Raw genomic sequence first — 25,410 nt, 5'->3', positions numbered from 1 at the left:
TGTGCAGTCTAGTACCAAGCATTATCTTTCTTTTGTGACAGTGACTTTAATTGACACAAATATATAGGTATTTTAAAATGGTAAAGGAATATTGGTTCAGAAATATGTAAATCATTAGCCATTTACCCTTGGGCTGTAATCATTGATTTTTTTTTTTGTGACATTATCATGCCTGAAGGATTAGCATGGCAAAATAAAAACCACATCAGCTGTTGTATCATAAATATTACAACTGTCCTATGTAAACAAACTGTAAGAACCCAACGTAACATCCAATATTTCTCGGAAATGGTTGCCCAAGCAGTTCTGTTTGGAAAGGAATGTGCAAATTGAAAGTGCACATTTGGTTCTGGTGTAAAGTGAAGGGGTATAAGGTTCATTTTTTTCTCTTATTAAATGCCAGTAACCTTTTTTCAGAGAATAATGCTTCACTTTTTATATTTACTGTACATCAGTACTTGCACATAAGTAATACTGTAGTTTACAAATGTCATAACATTTTTGATGACATATTAATGAACTTGCTTATCTTTCCCTGATTTTAATCAAATAAGTAGTTATGTTGATTATCCTCTCATTGTAACAATTCAATTAAGACAATTCAACCTTTGTCAATGAAAAAGAAAACATGAAAACCAGCTATGAAATTATTTGAGAGAGGAATTTACGCCTTATGTACAAAAGTATGCAAATACCGAGTTAACATTTGGCAGATATGGTATGTAGTGACAAGAATGTAAATAATATTGAGCAGATGGTTGCCATATCTCCTTGTTATCGTGTGGAAACGCAGTCTGACCAGATGCAATGTACAATGAATTTAAGATTTCACAAGAAACTATTGAACAGTTTCTTTTGATTCTCAATGTCTCTTTGCTGACTGACATTAACTAGTCCCCCATGAAAAACGTGATCGCGGATCACGGTGTGATTTCGCGGAATGCACTCTGGGTTGCAGAATTATTGATTTTCCACGGCAACAAGCCTAACTAGCATTCATAAGAACAAATTCAAGTTTTTTAAACATTCCACAAGGCGGCGCAGTGAGATTTTTGAATACCTCTGCTTCATTTATCTTGCTCAACCCGCTCTTAGAAAAAGCAAACTACTAGTTTTAGACACTGACGTGCTGGATGCATTTGTTAAGAGCAAACGTGCTTGGAGGCAAAAGTCACTTTGGAAATAAAACAGCCGCTGGTCATGCTGGGGAATATCCGAGACTCTTGTACGAGGAAGGGGGGTTAACTGTTTGCTGAAGAAACTATCAGAGCCCTGTTTCCTCTCCTTCGATGGGAAAGCAGCCTTTGGTTTTGGACAGCTATGTATTGTTGGAGCTACAATTTAAATCTTTTGGCCTCCTGGGTTAACTCAGCTTAAACTGCTTTTGTCATTCTTTTAATGTGATGTGTAAAAAAAGTAGTGCGCCCAAACAAATTTAATGGGTTCTATAAATTAATGTAGGCAGAAAGTCACTGAGAGCATTTTAATGCATTTTTAACTGAAATCCAAGGACTGTAATGCAAATATTGATATATTATCTGTTAGGCACACATAGGGACATTTTAGTTTAATAATATATACATAGGAAGCGGTTCAAATGCCAAGCCAATGTGCACACAACTTTCTTTGTGTCACTGACCTTGAGAAAATGACTCGTATCGACAAGGTAAAATAAATAGTTTTACCATGCTATATTAATGGTTATACAAAGCCAACCCCAAGGTGGATGCTGAAGGCTTATCCCTGTTAGTGTCTGTTACATATGTAGCCTTTTATCAGTAGGGTTACATGATATTTAGCTTTTTGACTTTTTTTCAAATTATGTTTTCTTGGGTACACTTATACATTTTAAAATGTAATTACTCCTGGTTCATCTCATAAAAGCACTACTTCCTGAAGTACAGGGCGAGTCATGTGATCAAGAGCTTGCTGTTTAGATTCTCTGTCGTGCCAAGTTGTCAAAGTCATCCGAGGTCTCACGTTGCATTGGCATTTCTATTCACCAGAGTCCTGGTGGAGTGTGCAGGCTGGGCCACACTTCCCAGGGTTCAGTAGCATATTAACATCCTCTCAGCAGATGTAAAGCAGTTGTTGGTTTGACGGAAGGAACAGAGGTTGCCTGTTAATGTTCAGTCCACCAAGGTGGACAGTCAAAACTGACCATTTCTGGTCAGAATAAATTAAACAATAATATCCTGGAGAAATCAGGCATACATAAATGTTACACTTGTCTCTGGGAGTCTTTCTATCTTTGCACAGTGCATTGGCATATTCTGTTTGGTGCTTATAGGTGTCTGAACAGGATTTACTTAAAGTGTGTGTTTCAACTGCATGTCATGTTGAGAGCCTGCAGGCTGAGAATTTTACAATTATAAAATGTTATATTGGCAGGAGAAGGTGAGAGAGGCTTTTAAAAACTGACCGTTATATTGCCAATTGCATAGAAAGATTGAGTAAACGTGTTTACTGGCTGAACTGTTTTCAATTAAAAAGCTTATTGCTCTTTAATTTAATAGTTGGATTATAATGGCCATGCAGCTATAGGAAGGTCAACAGTTCAGCCTGTCCAACAGTTGATTTGATGTATTTATTCATGTATGTCCCCATGCATGAATGTGAGTTGAGTTTGATGGAGTATGTTGTCTTGCTAATTGCCACAAGCAGGCATCTTCTAAGTTATATTCAACGTTTTTGCTGAAATTAAAACATACCCGTCTAGAAGATTTGCACTGTTTTCACTCGGTTGAAAACAACTAGCCCCCCGTGTATTGGCTTTATCAATTCTAGACTCTGGTTATCGATTGTAATCGGCCCTGGAGCAAGAAAAGCTATTAAAGAAGTTTGCTTAATCTAGCAGTGATTTTATTTATGGTTTGCTTCTAGCTAATACTGGTCCAGACCACGTTTTCAGCTTAGATTTAAGAGACTATTTAAATTTGCATGGAATGCGTTTTTCTCCAGTTTAAGGGTTACAGAACCCTTGTAGTGTTTACAGGAAACACATTACTTTACCTTTGCTGTATCTCGTGTTTGCCATATCAACATATTTTTCAAAAGACAGCAATGGGTTAAAAATATAACTCTCTGTAGCAGGACGGCTTGGTGGTGACGTCCCCAGACCAGGAAGTTGGCACACAAACACATGCACTGTGAGTTGAAGCGCTGGTGCAGGGATTTAATTAAAAAATAAAACAAATAAAACAAACAAAACACTTTTACAAAAACACTGCTCAAAGAGGAAAATAATTTTCAAAAAAACAAATCTCGAAAACAAAACAATACATATCAGGCTGGGCATTCGCCTTCACTGATCCATAAATAATTAGTAGTAATTGTTTTCTTCTTATTTTCTGTACAACCCCCCGTTCAGTCAAAGCTGCAGGTTTTTTAAACATGTGGTCCAGATTTGCAAACACTTAATCTCAAAACAATAATTGTGTGAATATAGTCGGATTACTATATTTAGCTTTTTGTATATAAAATAAGCTCACTTGTGTTCTTGCTGACTTTGTAAAATATTTTTCATTTTATACCCAGTCACTCATCCAGTAAAGGCATATGTGGAGTGCAGGGGGAGTTGTACGATCGGAAACTTGCTGATTTGAATGCCTCAAGATTTCAGCAGCTTGGTAACTTCTGTTGCTTATGTTGTGCGGGTATGGAGGCTTCCTTTTGATTTGATCGGGAAGTAATTTGCAGTGATGAGGAGACATTTGAATTGGGCCTTTGGAATTGAGTAGAAAAACGGGTAAAACCTGATCTAAAATTGAGGTTATGAATAAATAATAAAAATCTAACTAACCAGTAAGAATCATTCCTCAGTAATATATATTTGTCTGAAGTAAAGTTTGTTTCAGTAATTTACAAGATAAGGTTTTACACATACCCATTTAAAAGTGAAAGTGGTTCAGAACAGAAGTCAATGAAGAAGATCCAATAGCTGTTTGAGTGATCCCTGTATTGTATTGCTGAATTGACTCTAAGCAAAGCTGGTTATTTGTATGTAGAAACTTTACAGGAAAAAGCACAGTAAGTTATATATTATACCTATATTCTGATTTATCAAAACTGTAATTTGTTTGTTAGTGTTTTTCTTAGCTAGTGGGTGGTTTAAAAAAAAAAAAATGCTGTTTTGTATATTTTGCTAATTCCATTTCAATAAATTGTCAAGCACACTATTTTGAGGGTAGGAATACATACTGTTCAAAAGGCTTTTGAAGTGAAAATTGAAATTCAAATCAATCATTTTAAGTGAAATGTTGTGTTCTGCCAGGTTTGAGGCACACCTTTCTTGGTTTCTTTTGGAGTTTGTTTTAATTTTCTAACAGTTAAATTTGAATTGATATTGCCATTTCTGACAAAGGGGAACTAAAAAGCAATAGGTTTGAGCTAAACAAGTTTGAATGGTTGTTAATGTGAATGACTTTCAGGCAGTGAATGTCAGAGCAGTAGATTACTTTCTTTACCTCAGGCGTTTTTAAACAATCTCCTGTGGTAGGGCTGACATTATTCTTTTCTTGAACAGGGGAAGCAAAGTAATTGGAGTCTGGTAATTTCTGTCTGTGGCTGATGAAGATAAATCATACGGAGTGTTTGAGTACACACTGACAATCCACACTGGAATGCTCAAATATGAACTCTTGTTAATCTATTTAAACATGTTTTCTTTCGGATTGACATTCCAGAATCGCCCAACTTTCAGTAATGACTTTGGCTTTTGTACGCATTAAATTTATCAAATACTTATTGGCTTAATGAATGTAAAATTTACACCGTTTGAGTTTTTTGTGTAAATAACACAATCATAAATTAAAAATAAACATTAGATGTATTTATTGCAGATCATAGTAACTAGTTTTCTTTCTATTGTCATCTAATCAAAACATCTTAAATTAGAAAAAATAGATCAACTATTCACATTTATCCCACGTGAATTATTAAATGTCTCTATATTTTTGCACAAATATAAAAGTTGGGTTTCTATTTTGGAATCGTATGCCTTTGTTTCTCTCAGCATTCTGCCAGATATTTTTGGTTGTTGTACGTGTAACAATCCCAACTTCCTGTCCACCTGAAAGAAAAAAATAAGTGCACAAGCAAACAGATTGAAAAAAAAAAACCACCAAAAAAAAACTACAGCATGGGCTATTAATGTACTTAGACTGGCTTAACCCTTTAAGGACCGGGATCGTGTTAACACGATCATACTGAAGTGGGCTTCTAGGACCGTGATCATGTAAACACAATCAAAAAAGCACTTCATTTTGATGACTTGTAGGGCCACCGTACCTTGAAGTACTGGCCTGAAACACATATCAATGGATAGGGGAGGGACTGACATTCACTTCCTGATATTTTTGTTTTCGTGTGATGTCGCAGAGAGGGGCATTTAGTGTCTAAAAGACGGAGACAGTTTACAGCAGCCAGGCAGAGACAAAAGCAGAAACAAAACATCACAGGAACTTGTTTAGAGCCAATAAAAAAGTGGAAACACTATAAATCTGATTATATTAGAATATGTATTCTGTCTCATGTGTTTTAATGTATATGTGTTTTTACAACATTTAGGAAATGGACAGTTCTAAATGAAACTTTTTTTTTTCTGATTAATCCTAACCTAACACTACTTGATGGCGAAGCCATTTCCCAGTCACACACAATACAATACAGGTCTCCACACTACCTTTGCTGATTCCGACCAGACAGATCTGTTCACGGCTGTACGCAGCCTTCATCACAGCAGCCCTCACTATGGGGTTTCCCCTCCCTTTGTGCAGGGCCCCCATTAAAACAAATTGGAGCTGGGTGCTTTGCCTGACTCCTCCCCCTATTCTGTCACACCAGTCTCAAAAAGCATTGCAGTTACAACAAACTCAAACTTGATAAATTTACTTTGCTTTCTAATCAATATCTGTTTGCTACGGATCCCAGGGGTGGGTTTAGTCTGAATGTTGACAAATCAATGGCTCAGGAGGGTGGGAATAAGGAAATTCATAGAGACTGACAGCTAGTGTTAACAGAGAAGCAGTATAGGTGTGACGTTTTTAGTCTGAACACTTACGTTTAACATTCAAAGTGACTTAGGGTATTGAGAGTAACAAATTAAAACTTAGAACAGTAGTTTGGTGTTAGATCCTGAAAAAATAATCAGGATGTTGCCAGTTAAGTTTGTGTGAGCCATACCCGTGGCTGTAGTAATCCCATTGTGGCACTGGTACAGTACTTTAATATTAGACACACCGGTGCATACGTCACACCGGCGTATTAGTCGCTCCCTCCTTTTAAAGGGTGCCTCACATTCCTCTCCTGGGAGTGCAGTTTAACATTGTTTCTATTGGAATTAAATAAAACATTTTAGATATATACATATAACATGAAATACAACATGCATATTCACCTTGCAGTTTGATCTTTATATGTAATTTTCTGTTTTTTTCGATACCTTCTGTTTTTTAGTAATTTATACAATAATTATATTTAATTTTTCCAACACATGCAATTTGCTACACTGCTGCATACATATTAATAATTAAACAGTGCCATGTACTGAAACACAGCTCAGATATTAAAAGAACAGTAAGCATGTACTTTTGTTTAAGGTTACATCGCTCTCACGGTTCACTGATAATTTTCTTGAGCCGAATGCTGACCCTTTCAGCCAGACCTGGATGCACACAGCAGACAAGCTGTAGAGGCGGTTAGAGAGCGAGTGTTCAGCGCAATCTCCCTTTATGGTCGGGAGCGCCTCAGGATATGCCCCTCCAGCCGAGCCCTGACCGAGCCCCGTCAGTCAATTGGCTGCCAGTGCGTCCTTGCTGATTACCCGAGCTGCATAGTAGGAAGTGACAATTATTGATACAAAACACAAACAAAACTTCCACCCTCAAAGTGATGAGTGCGTTACCATTATTTGACAGTAAATTAGATTGTTCGTGTGTCCTAATGTGCATGTTTACAACTTGTCACAGATACTTGTGTACACATGTTACTCGGCACACTCCTAGTAAACTATAACTAAAGCATGATTTGCACGGGACTACAAAACAGGTGTCCTCAGAGTTGGTCAAAAGCAGAGGACGTCTAGTAACCTCCCAGACGTGGATTAGTTTTCATCAATGGAAGTATTTAAATTCAAAATTAAATATGATGATGTGGCCAGAGAAGGCGCTTTGTTGTACCTTCTTTTCCAAAAGCTAGAATAACCATTTCATCCCTTGAGTGATATGCATTTCCATATATATCTTCAAATGCACCATTAACCATTTGCAGTCCATTTATTAATCGCGCATCAGGCACGTCAGGTCTAATTTATTTTCACACGCGCAGTTAATTTTAGACGCGCTGTTTAAAAGTATTTTTTTCCACAGTCAAACGGGTTTAAATGGCCCTGCATATCAACAAAGCACTCACTAGGCATCTCCAGCCCCGCCCCACCCTTTCGTTTGCTATAGTGTTCACCTATGTAAGAAATAAATAATAATAATAAGTCAAAGGGTTAAACCTTGTAGAACAAGATGCTGTATGGATCTGTACACACACTCTCACACTTGTTAACATTTTACTTTTATATGTTAACAAGCTTTTGTGACAAATGGGGAATTCCTTGTGGAAATAAGTTTTCTGCAGTCTTTTGGTGCACTGAAGGTAAATAGCTGATTAGTCTTTACCGAAGCAGAAATGTATGGTATTGACTGAAAGTTACTGCTCCCACCTCTCAAATCCTCATCTGATTGGTAATGTAGACAAACCCTGGAGAAACCTGACATAATGTAAAATATATACTTTGTAATGTGGTCTTTCCAGTTCATAAATTATGTAAGTGGACATAAAATCACTTCACATTAAAGTGGAGAAGACTCAAGAAGGTCAGATACTGTTGTTTTTTTTTTAATGGGTAACTTGTTTGTACTGCCATCTGGGGTTTTAGCCTAGGCCTGCGAAATCAGAAGATGACTGCATTGAGTCAAGTAACTTGGATTGTCTTTGCTGAAATAGCATTATTATTATTATTATTATTATTTATTTCTTAGCAGACGCCCTTATCCAGGGCGACTTACAATCGTAAGCAAAAACATTTCAAGCGTTACAATACAAGTAATACAATAAGAGCAAGAAATACAATAACTTTAGTTCAAGTAAAGTACAAATTTGACAAACCACAATTCAATAATACAGCAGGTAATAGTGATAGTTACATCAGGATATGTTTAAATAGTGATAGTTACATCAGGAAACTGCTGTGTGCTTCTATTTGAGTATTACAAGTTACATTTTTTATTTTTTAGATACATGATGGCTTTAAGTAGGTATTGAAAAAAAATGAATTGAGGGATGCTGTCGAATGCCACATGTATGATACTTCCATCAAATAAGAATTGGGACATCGCTGTGTGGAGTGGCTGTCTGACTCACACTAACAAGGCATTCTGTAAATTGCATAAATGCCAATTGGTTAAGCCCAGAACATGCTGCCCAAAGTGATCATCGCATCTCAACGGAGGAGGTTGTGTTGCAAAAAAATCTTTGCAAGTGGGCATCACACACTGCCTCATGAAATTGCAGGAAGGGACGCACAATTTGTGAGTATTTCCAGATGTCTGCCCTGTCCTGGATGCATAAAGTATAGCGGCAATGGGGCGAAGCAATAGGCAAAAACATAAGGCTATTGCAGTTCTAATATCTAAAATTTTGGGTTGAAGGCGACATGATCGTGAAAAACTGACTGGAGACATGCATGTATTCTCTCTCTCTCTCTCTCTCTCTCTCTCTCTCTCTCTCTCTCTCTCTCTCTCTCTCTCTCTCTCTCTCTCTCTCTCTCTCTCTCTCTCTCTCTCTCTCTCTCTCTCTCTCTCTCTCTCTCTCTCTCTCTCTCTCTCTCTCTCTCTCTCTCTCTCTCTCTCTCTCTCTCTCTCTCTCTCTCTCTCTCTCTCTCTCTCCTGGTTAACACTAGAACCGCTGCGGTTATACTCATACCTAAAACCTCCGCCGGCAGTCATTATGACGGTTACATTTTAAACAACATCAGTATTAAAAGGAAAGACAAACTGTCGGATACAACTCAAAAGTTTTATTCCAGCATGTCAAACATCTGCACAGTCGAAACAGCGTATTTAAATGAACAATTAAACATGAACAGGGTTATTTTCTAACTTGCCACATATAAAGCACTGCTTCAAAAAATGAAAAACTATAATAAAATAAACATTTCAAAAGAAACTAGTGCGTAAACAGGTACATGTACATACAAAACTGTAAAAAAAACAAGTCGTTTTTAATTTAAAACGAAAGTATGTTTTCTCTTGTGTGTATGTCACTCAGAATACAGGTTGAGCTGCTGCTTTGTAGTTTTCTGATTGAAATGTTTCTTCCGAAGCGCTGTAGCTATCTTCAAGATGAAATCTCTCCTCCTGATAATTTCCCCAGTGCATTCCTAATTATACTCATTAGGAAGGAAATGATGGCTGCCAGGTCAAGTAGAGATAATAATAGGCTTGTATATAAAAATTATAGAATATTGTAGGTTATATTAAAAATAAAAACATGTATTGTAAAAGGTAGTCAAAATGATGGCTTTGGCGGTTCTAGGTTGGTGAGATTATAACTTCCTTATTTCCGTGATCCTGCCTTTCAAATGCCGTCAGGGTATTTAACCCTTTGCGGTCCATTTATTAATTGTGCGTCAGGCACGCCAGGTCTAATTAATTTTCACACGCGCAGTTAATTTTAGACGCGGTGTTTAAAAGTGTTTTTTTTTTCACAGTCAAACGGGTTTAAATGGCCCTGCATATCAACAAAGCACTCACTAGGTATCTCCAGCCCCGCCCCACCCTTTCGTTTGCTATAACGTTCACCTATGTAAGAAATAAATAATAATAATAATAATAATAATAATAGTCATACATACCGATCGATCATCTCCGGATCACTCATTTTATCACCAAACTCCTCAATAATGCGATCCAAGTCATTATATTATTACTATAACATCTCAAAAGCTCTGCAAATGTCTGTGTTTTCTGTGCACTGATTCAGTCAGCCAACTTGTTTACTTGTGACCGTCCCGTTATCTGATACCAGGGCCATGTATGACTATTCATGAGAAGCCTTTTTTTTTTTTTTCGACTTGTCTCGGCTCCTGTCGTTCCCACTCGGCCATTGAATGGTTTTCTCTGCTTTTTCCAGAGAAAAAACGACTAAAACCTGTTTTTTGTGTTTCTATAATGATGTCGGACAGGGTCCGACAATGGACCCGATAGGAATCATTGCAATGTCGGACCAGGTCCGACAACGGACCGGAAAGGGTTAATGCATGTAGTAAGGAAAAGTCATAAACAGACAACCACATAACTTTCAGACACGCAGGGTAATTTAAATTTGAAAACCTCAGACTGTCAATGACTGCCGTGGCGGTTCTAGTGTGTGTGTGTGTGTGTTGATAGGGTGGTAGGCACCTAAGGGAAATTGTGTCAAATGACACGTATTACATAGTACACAAAATTGATGATTGGTCAGTAAATGTCTTTGCTCACTGCCCACCTTCTGAAAGCTGTTTTCTTTGTGTAGAAAGAGAGTAGTAAATGATTTTTTTATTGGTTGAAAAAAAAAATCTTCTAAATAGGTCTTTGGGGGTGCAAAATCTCTTTTTCAAGAGAGACTTGGCCAAGAAGGCAGCAATATAGAAACAATCACACACAGAACTACATAGATTAACCCTTTGCGGTCCTATGTCGGACCTGGTCCGACATTGCAATTATTCCTATTCGGTCCAAAGTCGGACCCTGTCCGACATCATCAAAAAGACGCAAAAAATGGGTTTCTAGTAGTTTTTTCTCCGGAAAAAGCCAAGAAAACCATTAAATGGCCGAGTGGGAGCGACAGGAGCCGAGACAAGCCGAAAAAAAGGGGCGTATCTCGCGAATAGTCATACTTGCCCCTGGCATCAGATAACGGCGGCCATAAGGAAACAAGCTGGCTGCTACTGCATCAGCGCTCAGAGAATATCACAGACATTTGCAGAGCTTTTTTTGAGATGTTATAGTAATAAAATAATGACTTAGATCTCATTATTGAGACGTTTGGTGATAAAACGAGTGATCAGGAGATGATTGATCGGCATGTACTATTATTATTATTATTATTATTATTATTATTATTATTATTATTATTATTATTATTATTATTTATTATTTATTTCTTAGCATATGTGAAAGCTATAGCGAGCGAAAGGGTGGGACGGGGCTGGAGATGCCTAGTGAGTGCTTTGTTGGTATGCAGAGCCTTTTAAACCCGTTTGACTATGGGGGGGGATACTTTTAAACAGCGCGTCTAAAATTAACTGCACGTGTGAAAATAAATTGGACCTGACGCGCACTTAATAAAATCACATTTATACAGGCCCGTTCTAGTCTGCAATACATAGTTGTATTCAGTAGGAGTGGAATACCTGCAAAATAACAGTATTTAAAAAAATAAATAAATAAATAATTTGCATCAGGAGAAATTTGAGATGAAGTACTTTTGTTTTATGTGGTGCCTTATTGGACATTAAATATTAGACAGAGGCAGCAGAGCAAAATCAATTAACAGCATGCTACCACACACATATTCAGTATTTTACATTTGTTATTCTAAATCATTTAAAACACTCAATTCAACTTCATTTGTCCCTATGGTGCATGCTAAAAAAAACGTTAGGCTTGAGCTGGTAGCTGTAAAAGGAGAGGAGGAAAAATAAGTTATGCAGTACATTGTGAACTCCCAAATACTGTCTGTATTCCAAGTGAATTGGCTTGAAATGTTTAGTCAGTTATAAAGCAGTAAAACCAACAACTGACATGTTATCCAAATTCATAACAATTGTCAAGTGATGTCTTGAAACTTGCTTAACATGTTAGTGGAGGTTTCCTTAATTGATCAGTCATCCTGTACCAATAGAAACAAATTGTTTTCCTGTCCGACAGGTTTACTTCTCATTGTGGATAATGATTTATTAAACATACTTGTAGGGTGCTAATATAGTTTTTAAAAGTAAATGTAAAGTTTACATATGATGCATTACATGGTACACCAGCCGCCTCAGTGACCATAATGCACTTTTGTTCTATTTTATAAAAACATTTAAGATTTATATCTTGGTTATTTCTAACTGTGTAGTTCAATGGATTTTGGAGTAGTTCTGTCTCGAAATTATAGCGAATTCTCACATCCTCCTGCTTTGTGTCACGTTTACAAAACGTTTTGTACTTTTACAATGGAAGAAAAATTAAACCAGAATTCAGTTGTCATGTCTTGTTTTCAATTAAATGAGAAACGTAACATAATTAAGAGTTGTAGGAAAGTTATTACAGTGTGTGTTTTTTTTTTTTTTTATAGTGTAGTTGTGTGGAGGCTTGAAGAATATCCACAAAGGATACACATCTATTAGAAGTTTGCATTTTGTGAAAGGGGAAGTGTCAAATCCAATGCAGTTCCAGATAGAGAATGAGTTAAGATGGAGAGCTATTACTGTAGTTACTTGACTTGTGCAGTCGTCAGTTCTTTCTGTATTCTTTGTCATGTAAAATGATTTTTTCATTGCCAACGGTTAAATACTAATTTAAAACTATGTGATCAGATATTCAGTAACGATTAAAAATAATTAAAGCTTGCTAAGGACATTTAAAAGAAAATCCACACAGCTGGGTTTCCACGAACAATTAAAGACATAAAAAAAAATTGGGGGGGGGGGATAGGATATTAGAAAAATTAAGAAAATGGGAACTCCATGAACCCCTCCCGTTTTTATAATAAAGCATGTTTTACAACTGTTCAGTAAAAAGATAAGTCATAAGATATGCAACACTAACATTAAAAAAACATAACTCCCACACAAACAAACAAACAAGCAAGCAAGACATTGTGGAATTATGTATGAGGACTTTAATAATCCACTCTAACCTGTACTTTCACTACAAAAATACATATTGAAAATTACTGAAAACCCACCTGCGTTTTATTTACATGCTCGGTGCCTCCCACAACATCACCGACTCATTGGAGGAAATCGATATAAATTACATTGGTTCAATGATATGGCGGATATACAGACCATTCAATACAATCTACTGCTGTTAATATTCTCACCAAAGGTGGGCTTGGATCACAATAAATAATGTCCATAACAGGTCACAAAAAATATAAGGCATCCATCAGACGCTACTGGCAAACAAGCCATGAAGAAGGAAATACATCCTCCCATATACTTACAGGCAATGGCAACAAACCATCCAAATTCAAACAGTCCTTTGTCCTCAAGTAGAAATGACCTGTAGCAAAAAAAAGCAGTGGCTAACGCCTCCCTCTACACAAGCATCTTCACTGTTCTCTTCAATAACATTACAGCGATCACATTTTTAGCAGCTGTTCTTAATAATCAATCCAATATTCTCCAGTAAAATTACAACTACACTACACCCTGTCGTACCTTAATTCTTAATTAAACAACGTGACATTTAAAGCCACATCTGCATTGTGAGAATTGGTGATACAACCATAAGGATCACAAGCTCTCTTATCTGGCATTCACAGGCAGAATGTGCTTTAAATGGATAACAATGAAATCTCTTGAAAGGGATGAAAGGACTACTACAGAATAGCTTTGTGGTGTTTCCCCAGTCAAAGAATCAGCAGTTTAGAGAACTGCTTCACCTGGATCTGCCAATGAGGAGTTTGTGATTTAATGTTTGTCCAGCAGTTAGTGGAGTGATTTGCACTGCATCCACAATGATTATGTATAGGCTGATTTCATCCAACAAACATTATGACGCTTAAGATTATCAGTATGTGAGGAAACATTATTTACATATAAATGTCATTTTGTAAGACATCTAGTAGATTATTCTACTAGAGGTGCTTAATGGCTGAATTAAAAGCAGAAATGTAACTTTTATAATCTGTCCAGAAGCATGAATCTGGTGGGAATGAATGGAATATATACTGTACCTAAGTCTGATGTTTATTCTCTTGTTAGCTCACCATTTTCCCTATTGGGTGTGGAACTCCATTTTCAAAGCACAGAATATAGTATTTAAGTGTCCCCAGTGTGTTCGATCCTACTGCTTCACCTGGTATATTAATTTCATGCATTCGTAATTGTGTAAAAAAGTGATTCCTACCTTCTGCATGATTTGAGAGAACATAGTCACATGTTTAGCTTGGCAAACATAGTGGGTCACCCTATCATATAGTATAATTACCACAAAAATACACTTTTGGGGGGGAATCCTAGTCTTCTAAATGTGCTAAAAAATACTGCTGACCTGAAGCAGATAAAAATGTCCGCATACCAGTTAATAGCATTTGCCACCTTCTGAGTTGTGTTTATTTCTTCATGACCCTTTGTTTCCCTGATGAATCTATGCTCCTAAATTAGCAGCACAAGGTTGTAAATGTCACTTGTTATACTCTGCCTATACATCGTGCTTTGTTTTGCTTGCTTGGTCGAAAAGCTGTGTTAGATTTGTACATCCATAATGATATGTATTCCTTTTACTTCATTGCACATAATCCACCTGTGCTAGATCTTGGGGCCTGTGTTGAATTTATATTCTGCTAGAGTGCTTATCAGCGTCTCAACAGGCAGCTCAATTTGAATTTCAAAACTGAAACTGAATGAATTTGTGTTGCTTGTTGAGCGCATGTACTCTGCCATTTCTTCCCTACTATCTATCTGTATGCTAACTTGAGAATGGACTGCAAGTTTGCTTCTTTCTTCAGTCACTAAAGGGAATCTCACCGTTCATATCAAATTTTAAACAATTTTCAGATTTGTTCCACAGTGTTGGGCATGCCAAGCACATTGATTTCCTTTTTAGCAGCAGATCAATTTTGATAGAATTTCATATTTAACTTTATAAAGTACCGAAATGAAAAATGTGCACATGGGCATAAGATATTGTGTAAATTACCTGTTTTGGGAATATAGAGCTGTACAAATGTAAACCAAACGAAAGAAAGAGAGAAAGAAAGAGATTGTATGAACCTTTTGGTAACGGCATTCTTCATAAGGTATTGAGTAAGGCTGCAATGTTGACCTACCTGTGCTGTGCTCAGAGAAGCACGTGGCTAATTCAAATGACACGTGATGTTTAGCAAACAGTCAATACTTCCACTCCACAGAACCCTGCAGGTAATGTAAACGTAAGCACATTTTCACAAAGAGAGACCTATACTTGGTATCATTTTGATCTTGCTGGAAAATTGTATCTTGTGAGGTGTCACAGCAAAATAGGAAAAAAAAATCCAGAAAGTATAACCACCCTTGTATGAAACACATTTTAATTACATCTTAATTAAAATGTACTTTGTTACAAACCAATCATTACATACTTGTATATATTACGTTTACTTCCTGTAGATGTAAGTGACAATGTCTCATTAAAAACTGACATACTAACTTCAGGAGGTTGCACATAATCTACAGTATGTATGATGCAATTTGTGTTTTCATGCCATATTAGTCAATTAAAATCACTGGATAAAAGAGTGGAATGATTTAAACACCTGTAAACTTTTTTTTTTTTTTTTGCCCCACATTCTCTTAGTTAACAAACTTCATCTGCTCCATATAAGGTGCCATGGCCAGTGCCCTGGTTTGAACGTAAATGCACATTGGAAATTATTTGAAAGTGTGAAAGTAAGCATAAGCCTTTAAATCTCATGCTGAGAAGGGATAAACTAGCATGCAGTAAATACTTTGGTTGGAGGCTAAAATACATTTTTCCTTCTATACTGTGCAAAATGCATTTAGTTTACAATAAAATGATGTATGAAAGTATACATGCTAAATACGAACACTGTATTTAAATGAACAATTAAACGTAAAAAGGGTTTATTTTCTAACTTGCCACATATACAACACTACAAAAATATAATAAAATAAACTTTTCAAAAGAAACTGGTGTGTAAACAGGTATATATACATACAAAACTGTAAACTTTTTTTTTTTAAATAAAAAAGGAAATAACTCCATTCCCATTATGTAATGTGAATGCGCTTTCAGAGAAATTGACTTCTAAGTAGCACAATCCACATGGATGTAACACTTCTCAGCTTTTCCTGGGCACTTACCACATACTGCTGTTTCACATTGGGCACAGATACTAGAAGTTGTGTTTTTTTTATATTTTTATTTTTTTTATTATTTTTTTTTTGCATTTAGCTACCTGTCATTGATTTCTCCTGCATGTGTCACTGAATCCAGGTTGAGCTGCATTTGCCTGCTGCTTTGCAGTTTTCTGATCAAAATGTTTCTGCCCAAGCTCTGTGGCTACCTTCAAGATGAAATCTCTCATACCGATATTTTCCCTGGTGCATTCCTTGTACAAAATGAAGGAATTGATGGCTGCCAGGTCCAATACAGTAACTGGCCATCGGCGAGAACCAGCTGTCACTGACTACTGACGTACCATGTGGTCTAAAACGTCCACTCTGCACTTTTGTGTCATTTTAGAAATCCACGGTCTCCGTTTTTTTCTTATCTGCAGCCCCAAAGGCAACTGACGTATGAAGAGAGCTGAGAATAATTACATTTTTTCTCGACTTGCACTTGTAAACAGTTAGTGTAGCACAATTATTGTGTTTCAAAATTGTACTGGAGTACAGCTGTGGTGGAAGCTCTCTTGCTTTGTTCACTGTTCCAACCAGGCTGATTTTTTTCTTTAACTCTTCTGCCAATCATCATTTTGTATGCTATTTGCCTCTGCTACAGTACAGCATTGAATGTGGGACCTGAGGTTTCAGTCAAAACATTTTTTGTGCAGCCTGTCTTCCCACAGCGTCAACACCATGATTTATAATTTCCCAAATAGTGCCATCCTGCCCAGTCTCCTGAATGCCTGTTCGTGCTGGCGATACAGCTGGAGTCGCTGTCCTTGGTACTGCTGCGGGTGAAGCGGTTGGCATGGCTGGCACGCCTGCAGCTGCTGCAGGAGATGATACAGGCAAAGCTGGCACTGCAGAGGATTCCCCAGGACTGCTGCTTCTGCCACGACCTCTTCTGCGCCTGGGGAGCCCTCTTTGTGGCCGTGGAGCTTCAGTGGCACCTTCCTCGCTTTCACTGTGGAACTGCCGGTTTCCACCAGTGAAATCATGAACTGCCTGTTTCCACCAGCCTGCATCAGAATCATTTTCGGACAAAGCAGTAAGCATATCAATCGCTTCTCTGCTGTAAGCTCCATTGGGGTAGAGATAACAACAGGCTTGTATATTTAAAAAAAAGGATATTGTAGGTTATATTTAAAATAAAAAACATGTATTGTAAAAGGCAGTCAAAATGACTGCTTTGGCGGTCCTTATTTTCGCGACCCTGCCTTTCAAACGCTATCATGGTATTTAATACATGTATTTAGGAAGTGTCATAAACGGACAGCCGCATAAGTTTGACACGCAGAGTAATTTAAATCAAAATGACTACCATGGTGGTTCTAGTGTTAAGGGACTTGAGATATGGCAAGCATCATTGCATATAAAATAGACGAGATGAATAAGAGATTTTACAACAAGTACTGTACTTGTAGATTATCTATGATATTACCTACTAGTACTATCTGAGATTTAGTGCATCTTCTGAGTGGGGAGTGATGCATTACTATGGGTATAGGGTATAAAATAATCGTAATTTCAAGTTTCTAGTTGTAACTAAATAATATTAAATGGGGAATTCCATATAACTGTTTTATGTATCTAATAAAATTTTTAAAAAAAATCATTTTAAAGAATTTGTGCCTGTAATGTTGTACATATAGATGTGAACAGTGTGGGCTGTGCTCTATGTACAGGGATTCTACATGTTCAAATTGGTGACCCACTGTGGAGTACTAAAAGAAAAACATTCCTAGTGGAGGAACATTTTTCACATGTAACAAGATTTAAATCCCAATAACTGGTATTACTGTGACCCTTTTTTAATGTTGATACTTTCATCATCTACATTTCCATCTTCTTCCACACTGCAATTTTATAAATCCTTTGATCTGAGGTAAATCGGAGCATTACGCTTATTTGAAAATCATCACACGTTTTATCGTAACAAAATTAAAGCCTGAAGACAAACATGAATGAAAGAGAAAATATTTTTAAAAAATCTAACAAACGTTACATTAATCAAAAGCTTTGTTAAAGGATATAAAATGATAGGAAATTTAAGATATCCTGAAAAATTTATAAAACCTGCAAGCCTGCTGAAATCCATGCATCTTGCAACATCATGGAGGCTGGGAAAATGTAGCCTGTAACTAAAATAATACAGAAAAACATTGAGAGAGTCACTAAAAACCATGGCCTCCTTGGTAATAAGATTTACTTGTGCAACAGTTCCTATATGGATAATTGACATGCATCCAGAATATGCACTTGTGTGCCATGTCATTTCTCAGCTGGGAACTGTTAGCTTGAATCTTCCTGTCCCAGAGGTGTACAGAAGCTTAGTAATTCACTTCTCTTTTGTTCCCCACATAGTCTTGTAGAAGTGATTTATTGGTACTTATCTGTGAATGTGAAAGGTGGAATATAATCAAGTTAAAAAATGGACTGCTGGATTTGTCAGAATTTTTGGTATTTAAAGTACTTCTTGCACTAACCACAGTATTCCTTATAGCAGTTAAGCAGTACTTTGATTGCAAAGTCTATTTAACCTTGCTCTGGAGAAGAAATCCAGCATGATATTGCATGATCATAATGGAACGTTTTGAAGTTGTTAAATAAAAAATAAATAAATACTTTCCATTCTAATGAGAGTGGAAAACGGTAAGTGTTTATATTCACCTACCCCATATGGAAGCCTTATTTTATGGGGGAAACATACAGGGTGGGTCGATTACTCCCTTGTGACAGCAAGGTCACCCAGCCTCTGTCTGTTTATGGTCCTTATCTACGTACCAATGTTAACCAAGGCTGCTTCAAATGTATTTTTGAATTTCAATTGCATGCACACAAATTGACATACTAATAAATTAACCATGTATCAAATTAATCAATCAAATTTATTTTGTACTTTCATGCCAAGGCATCCCAAAGCGCTTCACATTACAAATTATTATTTCTAGCAGACGCCCTTATCCAAGGCGACTTATAATTGTTTCAATATATCACATAATTTTTACATACAATTATATTATTTTTTACATACAATTACCCATTTATATAGTTGGGTTTTTACTGGAGCAATCTAGGTAAAGTACCTTGCTCAAGGGTACAGCAGCAGTGTCCCCCACCTGGGATTGAACCCACAACCCTCCGGTCAAGAGTCCAGAGCCCTAACCCCTGCTCCAAACTGTCGCCCTAAATATAATATATAATAAATAGAATAATAATTATTATTATTCATTCCTTAGCAGACGCCCTTATCCAGGGCGACTTACAATTGTTACAAGATATCACATTATACATTATTTCACATTATACAGTTATCACATTATTTTTACATACAATTGCCCATTTATACAGTTGGGTTTTTACTGGAGCAATCTAGGCAAAGTACCTTGCTCAAGGGTACAACAGCAGTGTCCCCCACTGGGGATTGAACCCACAACCCTCCGGTCAAGAGTCCAGTGCCCTAACCACTACTCCACACTGCTGCCCTAATCTACAATAAAATATCAAACATCCCAAAACAAATGAAATAAATAAAATAGATATTAACAAAATTTTAAAATAGGCCATCCCAATCTACAAAAAGACTTATATAAAAATTGGATAATAAACAGTATTTTTAATTTAGTAGCAACCAGTACATTGTACACATCATTTGTACAGGTGCTGATGGTAGAGTGAAACTGACACTTTTTGTACTTTCATAATTACTTCCACACTACACAGAATGATGCCAATCACCTGCCATTCTAGGCACTTACAGGTAATTTACACAAGCAAACTAATGTCAAACACTATTTTGGCAATAAAGAAAATTCAGATTAACATTTATGAAATCTATTATGCAACCTTATAATGATGGTACTGTAGGCTATACTGTACTTTATCAACATTGTGCATGGGGAAAAAAAATTTCAAAGCTTCAAAACTCTTTGAAAGTTGCAAGGCAGACCAGTTGTAAATATAGAACCGAAGTCCCCACAGATTACAAAGCGAGTGATGGCAAAGTCTGCAGTCCTGTCAGAACAAGCTTATAAAACTAAATGACCTCCTGACATTATCTTATCTCTTATTCTTTAGTAAAGAAAAACACATTACTGACTCATATGAATAGTATTTGTAGCATAATGAAGAGTGTTTAACCTTCGATGCAATGAATGAACTCTATCAGGCAGTGTTCCATTATTTTGTCTTCCTGTAAAGGTTAGTTGGATTTTGAAAGGGTCTGATGGCCATACTACATGAATACCAGTGAACAAGCTATAGACCACTTCTGCTGTTTGCAGCTTATTAAACTGTGTAAAATTTATATTTTGTTAGATTAAACTGTCATTATTTTGCCAGATATCCTAATAACCCTTAGGGTGTGCTGTCTCCTTGGGTTTTTATTAATTAGTACTGAACTGTAGTCTAATTCTAATTTCCTGTCGGGTGAAAAGATTTTATCTTACAGAACTGTGATCATTTTAAACATCAAACCATTTATGAAGTATATCTTTTTTTTATCAGAGTGCAATATATGTACGTGTATTGCTGTTTTTGTAAACATCTGAACGCTCATTAATAAGTTAGTGTGTTCCGGCACTTTTTTGGGGGGGACTCAATTACCGGATTAACCGTTATCTTCAGCAACACCCCTGGAATAAAATGCTGATATCGCTAAAGGTTCTGAATTCCGTCAGGCAAACAAATACCTAAATCTACAATCTAAACATGCAGTTTGTCGTGGCTTAAATTATGTAAATCATAAAATGCTGATTTCAAGAACAGATCTGAAGAAACTGTATACTTCTAGAACTGAGTGAAAAAACATCTACTGACTTGCTCTTAAAGTGTGGTTCGAGTACAGTTTTTCTTTCGTAGACGAGGAAATGAAAACACCGCTAATCGCTGTAAAAATAACTTTGTTGTACTTGCCGATGGCACTGGCCATGAATATGTCACTCAAACATCAGCATTACAGACCAAAAGTCACCAAGGTCTTGACAGTCCCAATACCTGATACGAATGTACTCACAGCCAGATTTTGAAAATTGTCCTATAAAAAGCTTTAAGCTGTACATTTCCAAATTTCACCCATAACAGCCAAGGCTTTTTCAAATTCCATGTAAAGTGATGCTGGAGTTGAAGACAAGCACATTATTTCAGTTTCTGGACACAAGAGCGAACTCAGTCTCATGCATTACAAGACAAACACAGATGCAATGCAAAAAAGGTAAATAAATATATTTCTTAACGCAAGTCTTCAGGAACAAGTCCCCCTGCTATGACAGCGATGCCTAGTAATACCTTTCCTACACCAAATCAACAACTGTTTCAACTCTTCAGTTACTAACGATGCTTCAGGACACTTAAATGCTAGTGGTGCAATCTTTACAGGGTGTACATTTGTTTTGTCACGTTACGGTCGATCCTGGACCAAACCATTTTTAGACAGGGAAAAGGGGGTTTTGAATGTTATATTTAACAAATAAGTTATTTTCACTGTAAAGATATTTGTGTGTCTAATCCTTAAGTGTGTGATTAATAATACTGTTTATTGGTATTGCGTCTGGAGAGGGGGACACACGGGCGCGTTAAGAGAAATTCAGTGGGACATTTTTTATTTCAGGGGGCCATTGGCGCAATGGCATGGCCTAACGCGAACACTGTCATGTCCCCGGACTAGTACCAAACAGGTCTAGATCGGGTTTTGACCCGCCCGGTTGCTATCTATAAGCAGATTGAGGCAGCATCTGTATACCTTACACTGTATTGCTTGCTTCTTGCCTGGGTTTTATCCCTGCGAGACATGCAAGGCCAGTCTGCTTATTGAGGACAGGCACAGCAGATGCTTTTCCTGCCTGTGGCCAGAGCATGCCAAGGAGGCACTGGCTAACCACACGGTTGAGAAATGTCTCTCCCGTAGCTCTACAGAGCACTCCGCGTCCCTTACTCCTGCACAACGCTCCTTCCCCATCACACTCTGTTAGAAAGGTGGCTGCGTCCTCACCCCATGGCTCTGTGCCAAGGGAAACCGGATGACACACCCGGGAAAGTAGCCCACACAGGAAATCGTTTTCACGGTCTTCCTCTGCTTCTCATCCGAATACAGCTCCTGCTGTTCCCTGGTCTCGGAGGTGATCATCAAGCGTGCCTATGCAGCCAGTGCGTTCACCGCATGGCTAAGCAATTATAATAGCATTATGGTTGCAAAAAGAGTGTTTTTTATTTTCATTTTTATTGCCTAACTTTGATATATTGTTATATATTTTTTTTTTATTTCTGAAAGTCACTTTGGATAAAAACATCTGCTAAATAATTAAATAATAATATATTGCCCAATTTTGTTAAAAAAAAAAAAATGGAAGGCAATGTGCAAACTCGAGTACTTGCAGTACGTCCATATCTCGCATGTTGTGATTTTAAATGGCACAATTTGGTTAGCGCTTTCCAAAGAGGGAGGCAGAAGGGGTTAGCAAATGAAGAGAAACTGACTTCCCCTTTAAATGTTGAATACTTATTGTGTGTTCTGTAATTTTTATATAATAAAATATATAATAAAAAAAGCATTTAGTATTTCCATTATATTAAACATCCCACCATGGGAGTTTATATTGGGTACAGTGCAGAAACTGTGTCTGTACAGTATACAACATGATAAATGTTATTGGTGCTGTGTGAAAGTATTTATCACAACGGCAAATGTTTGCCCTGCCTTTTTAAAATAGCTTGGGTGAAAATGAAACGAGGCCACTTCTCTAATTTAATTATCTGGCAGTAGCACAGGCATAAAACCTCAGGGCAAAAATTGCACCAAAATCACTTTAGGGCAAAGTCTGATTTGCACCTGTTTTTTTGCCCACCTAATGCCTCAATCTGGTGCCAATGACCTTTGCCTTTAGCATTGGTACCTTTCCCTGTGATTAAAAAAAAATTGGGCCTGTGTTAGTTTCAGGAAGTAAAATCTGTTCTAGTGTCATAAAACAACTGAAATGTTTGACAAAAAAAAAAACATTTTATAGATCAAAATGAAAACTAAATTAGCCAGATTATTCAAATGTGATCATTAAGAGGTGGCAGGAAACATTATATATTCATAATTCTTGCCAACAGCATTTGGCAGCTATAATTGCTTTACAGGTGTTTACTGCTTCTCTATCATGAAATGAGACATATCTGAGCACTCTTACTAAACTGACATATTGACAGTTCTAGTCTTAAAATTAGGAGGACATATTCCTTGGCATAGAAACCCAAACCTCAGATGTATAGTCTAGGGATTATATAAAAAAAAAGTTGCATGAAAATACGTCTAAGTGAACTTTTAAAATGTATATATTGCAAATGAACTGTGCTTGAAATCTGCGTGCCCCATTCTGATCACGGACATGTTTAAACCACAAAATGCAGGTGTTGAGCAAATTGGAAACGCTGACAACTTGCACCCAGGTTGCTGTTCATGGGCCTGTATGGTTGTATCCAGGTTTTTCACACAAAGTAATTCATCAGTGTGTTCAGAATTAGCCATTTGTAGGAGATTGGCAAAAGGTTGGGCCAATAATAGGTACTACAGTGTCGTGAAAAAGTATTTGCCCCCTGTCTGATTTTCTGCATTTTTGCATATTTTTGACACTGAATGTTATCTGGTATTCAACCAAAACCTAATATTAGATAAAAGGGACCCTGAGTGAACAAATAACACAAACATTTGATACGTATTTCATTTATTTATTAAAGAAAGTTGTGCAACACCCAATGCCCCCGTTTGAAAAAGTAATCTCCCCCTTAGACTCAGTAACTGGTTACGCCACATTTAGCAGCAATAACAGCAAGCAAACACTTCCTGTAGTTATTGATTAGTCTCTCACAGCGCCGTGGAGGAATTTTGACCCACTCCTCCATGCAGAACTGCTTCAACTCAGTGACATTTGTGGGTTTTTGAGCATGAACTGCTCGTTTCAGGTCCTGCCACAACATCTCAATGGGGTTTAGGTCTGGACTTTGACTAGGCCATTCCAAAACTTTATATTTCTTGTTCTTCAACCATTCTGATGTAGACTTGCTTGTGTGTTTCGGATCATTGTCTTGCTGCATGACACAGCTGCGCTTCAGCTTCAGCTCATGGACGGATGGTCTGACATTCTTCTGTAGAATTATCTGATACAGAGCAGAATTCATGGTTCCTTCAATGATGGCAAGGCGTCCAGGTCCTGATGCAGCAAACCATCCCCAAACCATGACACTAGCACCATCATGCTTGACCGTGGGTATGATGTTCTTACTGTGGAATGCAGTGTTTGGTTTTTGCCAGACATAACTGGGCTCATGTCGGCCAAAGAGTTCCACTTTTGACTCATCTGTCCATAGAACACTGTTCCAGAACTCTTGAGGATCATCCATGTTCTTCTTAGTGAGCAATGGTTTCCGTCTTGCTACTCTGCCATGAATCCCATTTTTGCTCAGTGTCTTTCTGATGGTGGAGTTGTGAACACTGACCTTAGCCGAGGCGAGAGAGGCCTGCAGATCCCTGGATGTTGTTCTAGGGTTCTTTGTGACTTCCTGGACGATTTTACGCCTTGCTCTTGGAGAGATTTTGGCAGGACGGCCACTCCTGGGAAGATTCACTACTGTCCCAAACTTTCTCCATTTGGACAATATGGCTCTGACTGGTTCGGTGGAGCCCCAGAGCCTTGGCTTTGTAACCCTTTCCAGACTGATAGGCATCAACAACTTTTTTCCGGAGGTCTTCAGGAATTTTTTGTTCGTGGCATGATGTGCCTCTAGAACCTGTGTGCTGACAACTTCACTCTGATGGTAAGGGCCTGAGTTCAAACAGCTGACCCTAATTATCCCTTTAATTGGGTTGAGTTAACTAGGGGGGGGGGCAATAACTTTTTCACACCTGAAGATTGCATGTTTGATTACCTTGCACACCAAACAAATGAAAGAAGCACCAAACTGGTGTCATTTTTTTCTCTGACTCCCTCTATATACTACTACAACCCACAAAAAAATCTGACCAAATACAATGTGAGAAATGTGCAAAAATGCAGAAAATCAGACAGGGGGGAAATACTTTTTCACGGCACTGTATATACAGTTTGGTATTCATTTAGTAAACTGTTTTGTACAAAATTCAGCACAAACTCAGAGTGAAAACCTTAAGGACACTCTCATCTCCTTCTGAAATCCAAAATCTAAATAACTATAATTAGTATGGCCTTGCCTGTAATTCTTAATGTTAGTGCTGTTTGGATAACCAAAAGACGTACAAAGCTGTAGAAAATCTAATCAGCATT

The 25,410-nt window shown here is 37.4% G+C and overlaps 1 protein-coding gene across 15 annotated transcripts in view; it reads left to right on the top strand.

Moving 5' to 3' along the window:
* Positions 1 to 25,410, top strand: part of LOC117402914 (receptor-type tyrosine-protein phosphatase kappa-like) — a 206,625-nt gene that overhangs the window by 108,258 nt on the left and 72,957 nt on the right. The gene's annotated exons all lie outside the window — the stretch shown is intronic.

This window comes from Acipenser ruthenus, chromosome 5, assembly GCF_902713425.1.
Source record: "Acipenser ruthenus chromosome 5, fAciRut3.2 maternal haplotype, whole genome shotgun sequence".
In the NCBI taxonomy this organism is placed as follows: domain Eukaryota; kingdom Metazoa; phylum Chordata; class Actinopteri; order Acipenseriformes; family Acipenseridae; genus Acipenser; species Acipenser ruthenus.
This window is presented reverse-complemented; position numbering and strand designations above follow the sequence as displayed.